This window comes from Eubalaena glacialis, chromosome 7 (assembly GCF_028564815.1).
Source record: "Eubalaena glacialis isolate mEubGla1 chromosome 7, mEubGla1.1.hap2.+ XY, whole genome shotgun sequence".
Taxonomy (NCBI): domain Eukaryota; kingdom Metazoa; phylum Chordata; class Mammalia; order Artiodactyla; family Balaenidae; genus Eubalaena; species Eubalaena glacialis.
Genome location: NC_083722.1, coordinates 55,024,737 through 55,040,101, shown reverse-complemented (window position 1 = coordinate 55,040,101; position 15,365 = coordinate 55,024,737).

Below are 15,365 nucleotides of genomic sequence, written 5' to 3'. Positions count from 1 at the left end.
CATAGCACAATTGCCTTTGTGATGCCAAGTGTGTTTCTAGGAAAGAAACTTGGAGGTTGCCATTCTTTGGTAGGTGCTCATCCTTCAGTAATCTTCAGTGAATTGGCGACCCCTTTGAACACTAGCCTCATGCTAGTCTACCTCTTATATCATGCCACAGATTGGCTTGCAAGTGAATCCATGTAGCGTTGTTCAGTGTGGTTCTTGAGCTCTAGGAAGCATTCCAGGTCTCAGTACTGTCGGATCTGCACTAGGATGAGAAACTTTCAAGAGGACGGCTTGTGTGTTAGGGGAGTTCTGAGCAGTGCAGCGTTGGGAACAGCTAGATGCCGAGTCATGGGAAGTGAAGGGCTTCTTTTGATAAACCTCTAGAATGTTGTAAGTTGAAACAACTCAAGTATCTCCTTTCTAAAGCACCTGGAGGTACAAAATAGAGAAAGAAACAGCAGAGTCAAGGCTCTGTGGGCTCTTTTGTAAATAAGGCCTGAAAGGAAACTTTATTTTCATCATTGGGTTTTAGAGAGTTGTGGGCTCAATTCTCCCTGAGAACCACTGTAGTTGCACATGTTCCCTTCATAGCACAATTGCCTTTGTGATGACAAGTGAGTTTCTAGGAAAGGAACTTGGAGGTTGCCATTCTTTGCTAGGTGCTCATCCTTCAGTAATCTTCAGTGAATTGGAGAACCCGTTGACCACTAGCCTCAAGCTAACGTTCTTCTTGGATCCTGCCACAGATTGGCATGTAGCAGAATCCATGTAGAGTTATTCAGTGTGGTTCTTGAGCTCTAGGAAGCATTCCATGTCTCTTAGTACTGGCGGTCTGCACTAGGATACGAAAAGAACAAGAATGACTGCCTCTGTGTTTGAGCCTTTGTGAGCAAAGCAGCGTTAGGAACAGCTAGATGCCGAGTCATGGGCAGTGAAAGGCTTCGTTGGTTAAACCTCTAGATTGTTGCATGTGGAAACAGCTCAAGTATCTCCTTTCTAAAGCACCAGGAGGTACAAAATAGAGAAAGAAACAGCAGGGTCAATGCTCTGCGGGCTCATTGGAAAATAAGGCTTGAAGGGAGACTTTATTTTCCTCATTGGGATTTACAGAGTTGCGGGCTCCATTCTCCCTGAGAAACACTGCAGTTGCACATGTTCCCTTCATAGCACAATTGCCTTTGTGATGCCAAGTGTGTTTCTAGGAAAGGAACTTGGAGGTTGCCATTCTTTGGTAGGTGCTCATCCTTCAGTAATCTTCAGTGAATTGGCGACCCCTTTGAACACTAGCCTCATGCTAGTCTACCTCTTATATCATGCCACAGATTGGCTTGCAAGTGAATCCATGTAGCGTTGTTCAGTGTGGTTCTTGAGCTCTAGGAAGCATTCCAGGTCTCAGTACTGTCGGATCTGCACTAGGATGAGAAACTTTCAAGAGGACGGCTTGTGTGTTAGGGGAGTTCTGAGCAGTGCAGCGTGGGGACAGCTAGATGCCGAGTCATGGGCAGTGAAGGACTTGTTTGGTTAAACCTCTAGATTGTTGCAAGTGGAAACAACTCACGTATCTCCTTTCTAAAGCACCTGGAGGTACAAAATAGAGAAAGAAACAGCAGGGTCAATGCTCTCCGGGCCCTTTGGAAAATAAGGCTTGAAGGGAGACGTTATTTTCCTCATTAGGATTTAGAGAGTTGCGGGCTCAATTCTCCCTGAGAAACACTGTAGTTGCACATGTTCCCTTCATAGCACAATTGCCTTTGTGATGACAAGTGAGTTTCTAGGAAAGAAACTTGGAGGTAGCCATTCTTTGCTAGGTGCTCATCCTTCAGTAATCGTCAGTGAATTGGAGAACCCGTTTGACAGCTAGCCTCAAGCTAACGTTCCTCTTGTATCCTGCCACAGATTGGCATGCAGCAGAATCCATGGAGCGTTCTTCAGTGTGGTTCTTGAGCTGTAGGAAGCATTCCAGGTCTCTTAGTACTGGCAGTTCTGCACTAGGATGCGAAAAGTACAAGTAGGACGGCCTGTGTGTTTGGGCCTTTGTGAGCAATGCAGCGTTGGGAACACCTAGATGCCGAGTCATGGGCAGTGAAGGCCTTCTTTGGTTAAACCTCTAGATTGTTGCAAGTGGAAACAACTCAAGTATCTCCTTTCTAAAGCACCTGCAGGTACAAATTAGAGAAGGAAACATCAGGGTCAAAGCTCTGTGGGCCCTTTGGAAAATAAGGCTTGAAGGGAAACTTTGTTTTCCTCATTGGGAGTAAGAGAGTTGCGGGCTCAATTCTCCCTGAGAAACACTGTAGTTGCACATGTTCCCTTCATAACACAATTGCCTTTGTGATGCCAAGTGTGTTTCTAGGAAAGAAACTTGGAGGTTGCCATTCTTTGGTAGGTGCTCATCCTTCAGTAATCTTCAGTGAATTGGAGAACCCGTTTGACAGCTAGCCTCAAGCTAACGTTCCTCTTGTATCCTGCCACAGATTGGCATGCAGCAGAAACCATGGAGCGTTCTTCAGTGTGGTTCTTGAGCTGTAGGAAGCATTCCAGGTCTCTTAGTACTGGCAGTTCTGCACTAGGATGCGAAAAGTACAAGTAGGACGGCCTGTGTGTTTGAGCCTTTGTGAGCAATGCAGCGTTGGGAACACCTAGATGCCGAGTCATGGGCAGTGAAGGCCTTCTTTGGTTAAACCTCTAGATTGTTGCAAGTGGAAACAACTCAAGTATCTCCTTTCTAAAGCACCTGGAGGTACAAGATAGAGAAGGAAACATCAGGGTCAAAGCTCTGTGGGCCCTTTTCAAAATAAGGCTTGAAGGGAAACTTTGTTTTCCTCATTGGGAGTAAGAGAGTTGCGGGCTCAATTCTCCCTGCGAAACACTGTAGTTACACGTGCTCCCTTCATAGCACAATTGCCTTTGTGATGCCAAGTGTGTTTCTAGGAAAGAAACTTGGAGGTTGCCATTCTTTGGTAGGTGCTCATCCTTCAGTAATCTTCAGTGAATTGGCGACCCCTTTGAACACTAGCCTCATGCTAGTCTACCTCTTATATCATGCCACAGATTGGCTTGCAAGTGAATCCATGTAGCGTTGTTCAGTGTGGTTCTTGAGCTCTAGGAACATTCCAGGTCTCAGTACTGTCGGATCTGCACTAGGATGAGAAACTTTCAAGAGGACGGCTTGTGTGTTAGGGGAGTTCTGAGCAGTGCAGCGTTGGGAACAGCTAGATGCCGAGTCATGGGAAGTGAAGGGCTTCTTTTGATAAACCTCTAGAATGTTGTAAGTTGAAACAACTCAAGTATCTCCTTTCTAAAGCACCTGGAGGTACAAAATAGAGAAAGAAACAGCAGAGTCAAAGCTCTGTGGGCTCTTTTGTAAATAAGGCTTGAAAGGAAACTTTATTTTCATCATTGGGTTTTAGAGAGTTGTGGGCTCAATTCTCCCTGAGAACCACTGTAGTTGCACATGTTCCCTTCATAGCACAATTGCCTTTGTGATGACAAGTGAGTTTCTAGGAAAGGAACTTGGAGGTTGCCATTCTTTGCTAGGTGCTCATCCTTCAGTAATCTTCAGTGAATTGGAGAACCCGTTGACCACTAGCCTCAAGCTAACGTTCTTCTTGGATCCTGCCACAGATTGGCATGTAGCAGAATCCATGTAGAGTTATTCAGTGTGGTTCTTGAGCTCTAGGAAGCATTCCATGTCTCTTAGTACTGGCGGTCTGCACTAGGATACGAAAAGAACAAGAATGACTGCCTCTGTGTTTGAGCTTTTGTGAGCAAAGCAGCGTTAGGAACAGCTAGATGCCGAGTCATGGGCAGTGAAAGGCTTCGTTGGTTAAACCTCTAGATTGTTGCATGTGGAAACAGCTCAAGTATCTCCTTTCTAAAGCACCAGGAGGTACAAAATAGAGAAAGAAACAGCAGGGTCAATGCTCTGCGGGCTCATTGGAAAATAAGGCTTGAAGGGAGACTTTATTTTCCTCATTGGGATTTACAGAGTTGCGGGCTCCATTCTCCCTGAGAAACACTGCAGTTGCACATGTTCCCTTCATAGCACAATTGCCTTTGTGATGCCAAGTGTGTTTCTAGGAAAGGAACTTGGAGGTTGCCATTCTTTGGTAGGTGCTCATCCTTCAGTAATCTTCAGTGAATTGGCGACCCCTTTGAACACTAGCCTCATGCTAGTCTACCTCTTATATCATGCCACAGATTGGCTTGCAAGTGAATCCATGTAGCGTTGTTCAGTGTGGTTCTTGAGCTCTAGGAAGCATTCCAGGTCTCAGTACTGTCGGATCTGCACTAGGATGAGAAACTTTCAAGAGGACGGCTTGTGTGTTAGGGGAGTTCTGAGCAGTGCAGCGTGGGGACAGCTAGATGCCGAGTCATGGGCAATGAAGGACTTGTTTGGTTAAACCTCTAGATTGTTGCAAGTGGAAACAACTCACGTATCTCCTTTCTAAAGCACCTGGAGGTACAAAATAGAGAAAGAAACAGCAGGGTCAATGCTCTGCGGGCCCTTTGGAAAATAAGGCTTGAAGGGAGACGTTATTTTCCTCATTAGGATTTAGAGAGTTGCGGGCTCAATTCTCCCTGAGAAACACTGTAGTTGCACATGTTCCCTTCATAGCACAATTGCCTTTGTGATGACAAGTGAGTTTCTAGGAAAGAAACTTGGAGGTAGCCATTCTTTGCTAGGTGCTCATCCTTCAGTAATCGTCAGTGAATTGGAGAACCCGTTTGACAGCTAGCCTCAAGCTAACGTACCTCTTGTATCCTGCCACAGATTGGCATGCAGCAGAATCCATGGAGCGTTCTTCAGTGTGGTTCTTGAGCTGTAGGAAGCATTCCAGGTCTCTTAGTACTGGCAGTTCTGCACTAGGATGCGAAAAGTACAAGTAGGACGGCCTGTGTGTTTGGGCCTTTGTGAGCAATGCAGCGTTGGGAACACCTAGATGCCGAGTCATGGGCAGTGAAGGCCTTCTTTGGTTAAACCTCTAGATTGTTGCAAGTGGAAACAACTCACGTATCTCCTTTCTAAAGCACCTGGAGGTACAAGATAGAGAAGGAAACATCAGGGTCAAAGCTCTGTGGGCCCTTTTCAAAATAAGGCTTGAAGGGAACTTTGTTTTCCTCATTGGAGTAAGGGAGTTGCGGGCTCAATTCTCCCTGCGAAACACTGTAGTTACACATGCTCCCTTCATAGCATAATTGCCTTTGTGATGACAAGTGAGTTTCTAGGAAAGAAACTTGGAGGTAGCCATTCTTTGCTAGGTGCTCATCCTTCAGTAATCGTCAGTGAATTGGAGAACCCGTTTGACAGCTAGCCTCAAGCTAACGTTCCTCTTGTATCCTGCCACAGATTGGCATGCAGCAGAATCCATGGAGCGTTCTTCAGTGTGGTTCTTGAGCTGTAGGAAGCATTCCAGGTCTCTTAGTACTGGCAGTTCTGCACTAGGATGCGAAAAGTACAAGTAGGACGGCCTGTGTGTTTGGGCCTTTGTGAGCAATGCAGCGTTGGGAACACCTAGATGCCGAGTCATGGGCAGTGAAGGCCTTCTTTGGTTAAACCTCTAGATTGTTGCAAGTGGAAACAACTCAAGTATCTCCTTTCTAAAGCACCTGGAGGTACAAATTAGAGAAGGAAACATCAGGGTCAAAGCTCTGTGGGCCCTTTTGAAAATAAGGCTTGAAGGGAAACTTTGTTTTCCTCATTGGGAGTAAGAGAGTTGCGGGCTCAATTCTCCCTGAGAAACACTGTAGTTGCACATGTTCCCTTCATAGCACAATTGCCTTTGTGATGCCAAGTGTGTTTCTAGGAAAGAAACTTGGAGGTTGCCATTCTTTGGTAGGTGCTCATTTTCAGTAATCTTCAGTGAATTGGCGACCCCTTTGAACACTAGCCTCATGCTAGTCTACCTCTTATATCATGCCACAGATTGGCTTGCAAGTGAATCCATGTAGCGTTGTTCAGTGTGGTTCTTGAGCTCTAGGAAGCATTCCAGGTCTCAGTACTGTCGGATCTGCACTAGGATGAGAAACTTTCAAGAGGACGGCTTGTGTGCTAGGGGAGTTCTGAGCAGTGCAGCGTTGGGAACAGCTAGATGCCGAGTCATGGGAAGTGAAGGGCTTCTTTTGATAAACCTCTAGAATGTTGTAAGTTGAAACAACTCAAGTATCTCCTTTCTAAAGCACCTGGAGGTACAAAATAGAGAAAGAAACAGCAGAGTCAAGGCTCTGTGGGCTCTTTGGTAAATAAGGCCTGAAAGGAAACTTTATTTTCATCATTGGGTTTTAGAGAGTTGTGGGCTCAATTCTCCCTGAGAACCACTGTAGTTGCACATGTTCCCTTCATAGCACAATTGCCTTTGTGATGACAAGTGAGTTTCTAGGAAAGGAACTTGGAGGTTGCCATTCTTTGCTAGGTGCTCATCCTTCAGTAATCTTCAGTGAATTGGAGAACCCGTTGACCACTAGCCTCAAGCTAACGTTCTTCTTGGATCCTGCCACAGATTGGCATGTAGCAGAATCCATGTAGAGTTATTCAGTGTGGTTCTTGAGCTCTAGGAAGCATTCCATGTCTCTTAGTACTGGCGGTCTGCACTAGGATACGAAAAGAACAAGAATGACTGCCTCTGTGTTGGAGCCTTTGTGAGCAAAGCAGCGTTAGGAACAGCTAGATGCCGAGTCATGGGCAGTGAAAGGCTTCGTTGGTTAAACCTCTAGATTGTTGCATGTGGAAACAGCTCAAGTATCTCCTTTCTAAAGCACCAGGAGGTACAAAATAGAGAAAGAAACAGCAGGGTCAATGCTCTGCGGGCTCATTGGAAAATAAGGCTTGAAGGGAGACTTTATTTTCCTCATTGGGATTTACAGAGTTGCGGGCTCCATTCTCCCTGAGAAACACTGCAGTTGCACATGTTCCCTTCATAGCACAATTGCCTTTGTGATGCCAAGTGTGTTTCTAGGAAAGGAACTTGGAGGTTGCCATTCTTTGGTAGGTGCTCATCCTTCAGTAATCTTCAGTGAATTGGCGACCCCTTTGAACACTAGCCTCATGCTAGTCTACCTCTTATATCATGCCACAGATTGGCTTGCAAGTGAATCCATGTAGCGTTGTTCAGTGTGGTTCTTGAGCTCTAGGAAGCATTCCAGGTCTCAGTACTGTCGGATCTGCACTAGGATGAGAAACTTTCAAGAGGACGGCTTGTGTGTTAGGGGAGTTCTGAGCAGTGCAGCGTGGGGACAGCTAGATGCCGAGTCATGGGCAGTGAAGGACTTGTTTGGTTAAACCTCTAGATTGTTGCAAGTGGAAACAACTCACGTATCTCCTTTCTAAAGCACCTGGAGGTACAAAATAGAGAAAGAAACAGCAGGGTCAATGCTCTCCGGGCCCTTTGGAAAATAAGGCTTGAAGGGAGACGTTATTTTCCTCATTAGGATTTAGAGAGTTGCGGGCTCAATTCTCCCTGAGAAACACTGTAGTTGCACATGTTCCCTTCATAGCACAATTGCCTTTGTGATGACAAGTGAGTTTCTAGGAAAGAAACTTGGAGGTAGCCATTCTTTGCTAGGTGCTCATCCTTCAGTAATCGTCAGTGAATTGGAGAACCCGTTTGACAGCTAGCCTCAAGCTAACGTTCCTCTTGTATCCTGCCACAGATTGGCATGCAGCAGAATCCATGGAGCGTTCTTCAGTGTGGTTCTTGAGCTGTAGGAAGCATTCCAGGTCTCTTAGTACTGGCAGTTCTGCACTAGGATGCGAAAAGTACAAGTAGGACGGCCTGTGTGTTTGGGCCTTTGTGAGCAATGCAGCGTTGGGAACACCTAGATGCCGAGTCATGGGCAGTGAAGGCCTTCTTTGGTTAAACCTCTAGATTGTTGCAAGTGGAAACAACTCAAGTATCTCCTTTCTAAAGCACCTGCAGGTACAAATTAGAGAAGGAAACATCAGGGTCAAAGCTCTGTGGGCCCTTTGGAAAATAAGGCTTGAAGGGAAACTTTGTTTTCCTCATTGGGAGTAAGAGAGTTGCGGGCTCAATTCTCCCTGAGAAACACTGTAGTTGCACATGTTCCCTTCATAACACAATTGCCTTTGTGATGCCAAGTGTGTTTCTAGGAAAGAAACTTGGAGGTTGCCATTCTTTGGTAGGTGCTCATCCTTCAGTAATCTTCAGTGAATTGGAGAACCCGTTTGACAGCTAGCCTCAAGCTAACGTTCCTCTTGTATCCTGCCACAGATTGGCATGCAGCAGAAACCATGGAGCGTTCTTCAGTGTGGTTCTTGAGCTGTAGGAAGCATTCCAGGTCTCTTAGTACTGGCAGTTCTGCACTAGGATGCGAAAAGTACAAGTAGGACGGCCTGTGTGTTTGAGCCTTTGTGAGCAATGCAGCGTTGGGAACACCTAGATGCCGAGTCATGGGCAGTGAAGGCCTTCTTTGGTTAAACCTCTAGATTGTTGCAAGTGGAAACAACTCAAGTATCTCCTTTCTAAAGCACCTGGAGGTACAAGATAGAGAAGGAAACATCAGGGTCAAAGCTCTGTGGGCCCTTTTCAAAATAAGGCTTGAAGGGAAACTTTGTTTTCCTCATTGGGAGTAAGAGAGTTGCGGGCTCAATTCTCCCTGCGAAACACTGTAGTTACACGTGCTCCCTTCATAGCACAATTGCCTTTGTGATGCCAAGTGTGTTTCTAGGAAAGAAACTTGGAGGTTGCCATTCTTTGGTAGGTGCTCATCCTTCAGTAATCTTCAGTGAATTGGCGACCCCTTTGAACACTAGCCTCATGCTAGTCTACCTCTTATATCATGCCACAGATTGGCTTGCAAGTGAATCCATGTAGCGTTGTTCAGTGTGGTTCTTGAGCTCTAGGAACATTCCAGGTCTCAGTACTGTCGGATCTGCACTAGGATGAGAAACTTTCAAGAGGACGGCTTGTGTGTTAGGGGAGTTCTGAGCAGTGCAGCGTTGGGAACAGCTAGATGCCGAGTCATGGGAAGTGAAGGGCTTCTTTTGATAAACCTCTAGAATGTTGTAAGTTGAAACAACTCAAGTATCTCCTTTCTAAAGCACCTGGAGGTACAAAATAGAGAAAGAAACAGCAGAGTCAAAGCTCTGTGGGCTCTTTTGTAAATAAGGCTTGAAAGGAAACTTTATTTTCATCATTGGGTTTTAGAGAGTTGTGGGCTCAATTCTCCCTGAGAACCACTGTAGTTGCACATGTTCCCTTCATAGCACAATTGCCTTTGTGATGACAAGTGAGTTTCTAGGAAAGGAACTTGGAGGTTGCCATTCTTTGCTAGGTGCTCATCCTTCAGTAATCTTCAGTGAATTGGAGAACCCGTTGACCACTAGCCTCAAGCTAACGTTCTTCTTGGATCCTGCCACAGATTGGCATGTAGCAGAATCCATGTAGAGTTATTCAGTGTGGTTCTTGAGCTCTAGGAAGCATTCCATGTCTCTTAGTACTGGCGGTCTGCACTAGGATACGAAAAGAACAAGAATGACTGCCTCTGTGTTTGAGCTTTTGTGAGCAAAGCAGCGTTAGGAACAGCTAGATGCCGAGTCATGGGCAGTGAAAGGCTTCGTTGGTTAAACCTCTAGATTGTTGCATGTGGAAACAGCTCAAGTATCTCCTTTCTAAAGCACCAGGAGGTACAAAATAGAGAAAGAAACAGCAGGGTCAATGCTCTGCGGGCTCATTGGAAAATAAGGCTTGAAGGGAGACTTTATTTTCCTCATTGGGATTTACAGAGTTGCGGGCTCCATTCTCCCTGAGAAACACTGCAGTTGCACATGTTCCCTTCATAGCACAATTGCCTTTGTGATGCCAAGTGTGTTTCTAGGAAAGGAACTTGGAGGTTGCCATTCTTTGGTAGGTGCTCATCCTTCAGTAATCTTCAGTGAATTGGCGACCCCTTTGAACACTAGCCTCATGCTAGTCTACCTCTTATATCATGCCACAGATTGGCTTGCAAGTGAATCCATGTAGCGTTGTTCAGTGTGGTTCTTGAGCTCTAGGAAGCATTCCAGGTCTCAGTACTGTCGGATCTGCACTAGGATGAGAAACTTTCAAGAGGACGGCTTGTGTGTTAGGGGAGTTCTGAGCAGTGCAGCGTGGGGACAGCTAGATGCCGAGTCATGGGCAATGAAGGACTTGTTTGGTTAAACCTCTAGATTGTTGCAAGTGGAAACAACTCACGTATCTCCTTTCTAAAGCACCTGGAGGTACAAAATAGAGAAAGAAACAGCAGGGTCAATGCTCTGCGGGCCCTTTGGAAAATAAGGCTTGAAGGGAGACGTTATTTTCCTCATTAGGATTTAGAGAGTTGCGGGCTCAATTCTCCCTGAGAAACACTGTAGTTGCACATGTTCCCTTCATAGCACAATTGCCTTTGTGATGACAAGTGAGTTTCTAGGAAAGAAACTTGGAGGTAGCCATTCTTTGCTAGGTGCTCATCCTTCAGTAATCGTCAGTGAATTGGAGAACCCGTTTGACAGCTAGCCTCAAGCTAACGTACCTCTTGTATCCTGCCACAGATTGGCATGCAGCAGAATCCATGGAGCGTTCTTCAGTGTGGTTCTTGAGCTGTAGGAAGCATTCCAGGTCTCTTAGTACTGGCAGTTCTGCACTAGGATGCGAAAAGTACAAGTAGGACGGCCTGTGTGTTTGGGCCTTTGTGAGCAATGCAGCGTTGGGAACACCTAGATGCCGAGTCATGGGCAGTGAAGGCCTTCTATGGTTAAACCTCTAGATTGTTGCAAGTGGAAACAACTCACGTATCTCCTTTCTAAAGCACCTGGAGGTACAAGATAGAGAAGGAAACATCAGGGTCAAAGCTCTGTGGGCCCTTTTCAAAATAAGGCTTGAAGGGAACTTTGTTTTCCTCATTGGAGTAAGGGAGTTGCGGGCTCAATTCTCCCTGCGAAACACTGTAGTTACACATGCTCCCTTCATAGCATAATTGCCTTTGTGATGACAAGTGAGTTTCTAGGAAAGAAACTTGGAGGTAGCCATTCTTTGCTAGGTGCTCATCCTTCAGTAATCGTCAGTGAATTGGAGAACCCGTTTGACAGCTAGCCTCAAGCTAACGTTCCTCTTGTATCCTGCCACAGATTGGCATGCAGCAGAATCCATGGAGCGTTCTTCAGTGTGGTTCTTGAGCTGTAGGAAGCATTCCAGGTCTCTTAGTACTGGCAGTTCTGCACTAGGATGCGAAAAGTACAAGTAGGACGGCCTGTGTGTTTGGGCCTTTGTGAGCAATGCAGCGTTGGGAACACCTAGATGCCGAGTCATGGGCAGTGAAGGCCTTCTTTGGTTAAACCTCTAGATTGTTGCAAGTGGAAACAACTCAAGTATCTCCTTTCTAAAGCACCTGGAGGTACAAATTAGAGAAGGAAACATCAGGGTCAAAGCTCTGTGGGCCCTTTTGAAAATAAGGCTTGAAGGGAAACTTTGTTTTCCTCATTGGGAGTAAGAGAGTTGCGGGCTCAATTGTCCCTGAGAAACACTGTAGTTGCACATGTTCCCTTCATAGCACAATTGCCTTTGTGATGCCAAGTGTGTTTCTAGGAAAGAAACTTGGAGGTTGCCATTCTTTGGTAGGTGCTCATTTTCAGTAATCTTCAGTGAATTGGCGACCCCTTTGAACACTAGCCTCATGCTAGTCTACCTCTTATATCATGCCACAGATTGGCTTGCAAGTGAATCCATGTAGCGTTGTTCAGTGTGGTTCTTGAGCTCTAGGAAGCATTCCAGGTCTCAGTACTGTCGGATCTGCACTAGGATGAGAAACTTTCAAGAGGACGGCTTGTGTGCTAGGGGAGTTCTGAGCAGTGCAGCGTTGGGAACAGCTAGATGCCGAGTCATGGGAAGTGAAGGACTTCTTTTGATAAACCTCTAGAATGTTGTAAGTTGAAACAACTCAAGTATCTCCTTTCTAAAGCACCTGGAGGTACAAAATAGAGAAAGAAACAGCAGAGTCAAGGCTCTGTGGGCTCTTTGGTAAATAAGGCCTGAAAGGAAACTTTATTTTCATCATTGGGTTTTAGAGAGTTGTGGGCTCAATTCTCCCTGAGAACCACTGTAGTTGCACATGTTCCCTTCATAGCACAATTGCCTTTGTGATGACAAGTGAGTTTCTAGGAAAGGAACTTGGAGGTTGCCATTCTTTGCTAGGTGCTCATCCTTCAGTAATCTTCAGTGAATTGGAGAACCCGTTGACCACTAGCCTCAAGCTAACGTTCTTCTTGGATCCTGCCACAGATTGGCATGTAGCAGAATCCATGTAGAGTTATTCAGTGTGGTTCTTGAGCTCTAGGAAGCATTCCATGTCTCTTAGTACTGGCGGTCTGCACTAGGATACGAAAAGAACAAGAATGACTGCCTCTGTGTTCGAGCCTTTGTGAGCAAAGCAGCGTTAGGAACAGCTAGATGCCGAGTCATGGGCAGTGAAAGGCTTCGTTGGTTAAACCTCTAGATTGTTGCATGTGGAAACAGCTCAAGTATCTCCTTTCTAAAGCACCAGGAGGTACAAAATAGAGAAAGAAACAGCAGGGTCAATGCTCTGCGGGCTCATTGGAAAATAAGGCTTGAAGGGAGACTTTATTTTCCTCATTGGGATTTACAGAGTTGCGGGCTCCATTCTCCCTGAGAAACACTGCAGTTGCACATGTTCCCTTCATAGCACAATTGCCTTTGTGATGCCAAGTGTGTTTCTAGGAAAGGAACTTGGAGGTTGCCATTCTTTGGTAGGTGCTCATCCTTCAGTAATCTTCAGTGAATTGGCGACCCCTTTGAACACTAGCCTCATGCTAGTCTACCTCTTATATCATGCCACAGATTGGCTTGCAAGTGAATCCATGTAGCGTTGTTCAGTGTGGTTCTTGAGCTCTAGGAAGCATTCCAGGTCTCAGTACTGTCGGATCTGCACTAGGATGAGAAACTTTCAAGAGGACGGCTTGTGTGCTAGGGGAGTTCTGAGCAGTGCAGCGTTGGGAACAGCTAGATGCCGAGTCATGGGAAGTGAAGGGCTTCTTTTGATAAACCTCTAGAATGTTGTAAGTTGAAACAACTCAAGTATCTCCTTTCTAAAGCACCTGGAGGTACAAAATAGAGAAAGAAACAGCAGAGTCAAGGCTCTGTGGGCTCTTTTGTAAATAAGGCCTGAAAGGAAACTTTATTTTCATCATTGGGTTTTAGAGAGTTGTGGGCTCAATTCTCCCTGAGAACCACTGTAGTTGCACATGTTCCCTTCATAGCACAATTGCCTTTGTGATGACAAGTGAGTTTCTAGGAAAGGAACTTGGAGGTTGCCATTCTTTGCTAGGTGCTCATCCTTCAGTAATCTTCAGTGAATTGGAGAACCCGTTGACCACTAGCCTCAAGCTAACGTTCTTCTTGGATCCTGCCACAGATTGGCATGTAGCAGAATCCATGTAGAGTTATTCAGTGTGGTTCTTGAGCTCTAGGAAGCATTCCATGTCTCTTAGTACTGGCGGTCTGCACTAGGATACGAAAAGAACAAGAATGACTGCCTCTGTGTTCGAGCCTTTGTGAGCAAAGCAGCGTTAGGAACAGCTAGATGCCGAGTCATGGGCAGTGAAAGGCTTCGTTGGTTAAACCTCTAGATTGTTGCATGTGGAAACAGCTCAAGTATCTCGTTTCTAAAGCACCAGGAGGTACAAAATAGAGAAAGAAACAGCAGGGTCAATGCTCTGCGGGCTCATTGGAAAATAAGGCTTGAAGGGAGACTTTATTTTCCTCATTGGGATTTACAGAGTTGCGGGCTCCATTCTCCCTGAGAAACACTGCAGTTGCACATGTTCCCTTCATAGCACAATTGCCTTTGTGATGACAAGTGAGTTTCTAGGAAAGAAACTTGGAGGTAGCCATTCTTTGCTAGGTGCTCATCCTTCAGTAATCGTCAGTGAATTGGAGAACCCGTTTGACAGCTAGCCTCAAGCTAACGTTCCTCTTGTATCCTGCCACAGATTGGCATGCAGCAGAATCCATGGAGCGTTCTTCAGTGTGGTTCTTGAGCTGTAGGAAGCATTCCAGGTCTCTTAGTACTGGCAGTTCTGCACTAGGATGCGAAAAGTACAAGTAGGACGGCCTGTGTGTTTGGGCCTTTGTGAGCAATGCAGCGTTGGGAACACCTAGATGCCGAGTCATGGGCAGTGAAGGCCTTCTTTGGTTAAACCTCTAGATTGTTGCAAGTGGAAACAACTCAAGTATCTCCTTTCTAAAGCACCTGGAGGTACAAGATAGAGAAGGAAACATCAGGGTCAAAGCTCTGTGGGCCCTTTTCAAAATAAGGCTTGAAGGGAAACTTTGTTTTCCTCATTGGGAGTAAGAGAGTTGCGGGCTCAATTCTCCCTGCGAAACACTGTAGTTACACGTGCTCCCTTCATAGCACAATTGCCTTTGTGATGCCAAGTGTGTTTCTAGGAAAGAAACTTGGAGGTTGCCATTCTTTGGTAGGTGCTCATCCTTCAGTAATCTTCAGTGAATTGGCGACCCCTTTGAACACTAGCCTCATGCTAGTCTACCTCTTATATCATGCCACAGATTGGCTTGCAAGTGAATCCATGTAGCGTTGTTCAGTGTGGTTCTTGAGCTCTAGGAACATTCCAGGTCTCAGTACTGTCGGATCTGCACTAGGATGAGAAACTTTCAAGAGGACGGCTTGTGTGTTAGGGGAGTTCTGAGCAGTGCAGCGTTGGGAACAGCTAGATGCCGAGTCATGGGAAGTGAAGGGCTTCTTTTGATAAACCTCTAGAATGTTGTAAGTTGAAACAACTCAAGTATCTGCTTTCTAAAGCACCTGGAGGTACAAAATAGAGAAAGAAACAGCAGAGTCAAAGCTCTGTGGGCTCTTTTGTAAATAAGGCTTGAAAGGAAACTTTATTTTCATCATTGGGTTTTAGAGAGTTGTGGGCTCAATTCTCCCTGAGAACCACTGTAGTTGCACATGTTCCCTTCATAGCACAATTGCCTTTGTGATGACAAGTGAGTTTCTAGGAAAGGAACTTGGAGGTTGCCATTCTTTGCTAGGTGCTCATCCTTCAGTAATCTTCAGTGAATTGGAGAACCCGTTGACCACTAGCCTCAAGCTAACGTTCTTCTTGGATCCTGCCACAGATTGGCATGTAGCAGAATCCATGTAGAGTTATTCAGTGTGGTTCTTGAGCTCTAGGAAGCATTCCATGTCTCTTAGTACTGGCGGTCTGCACTAGGATACGAAAAGAACAAGAATGACTGCCTCTGTGTTTGAGCTTTTGTGAGCAAAGCAGCGTTAGGAACAGCTAGATGCCGAGTCATGGGCAGTGAAAGGCTTCGTTGGTTAAACCTCTAGATTGTTGCATGTGGAAACAGCTCAAGTATCTC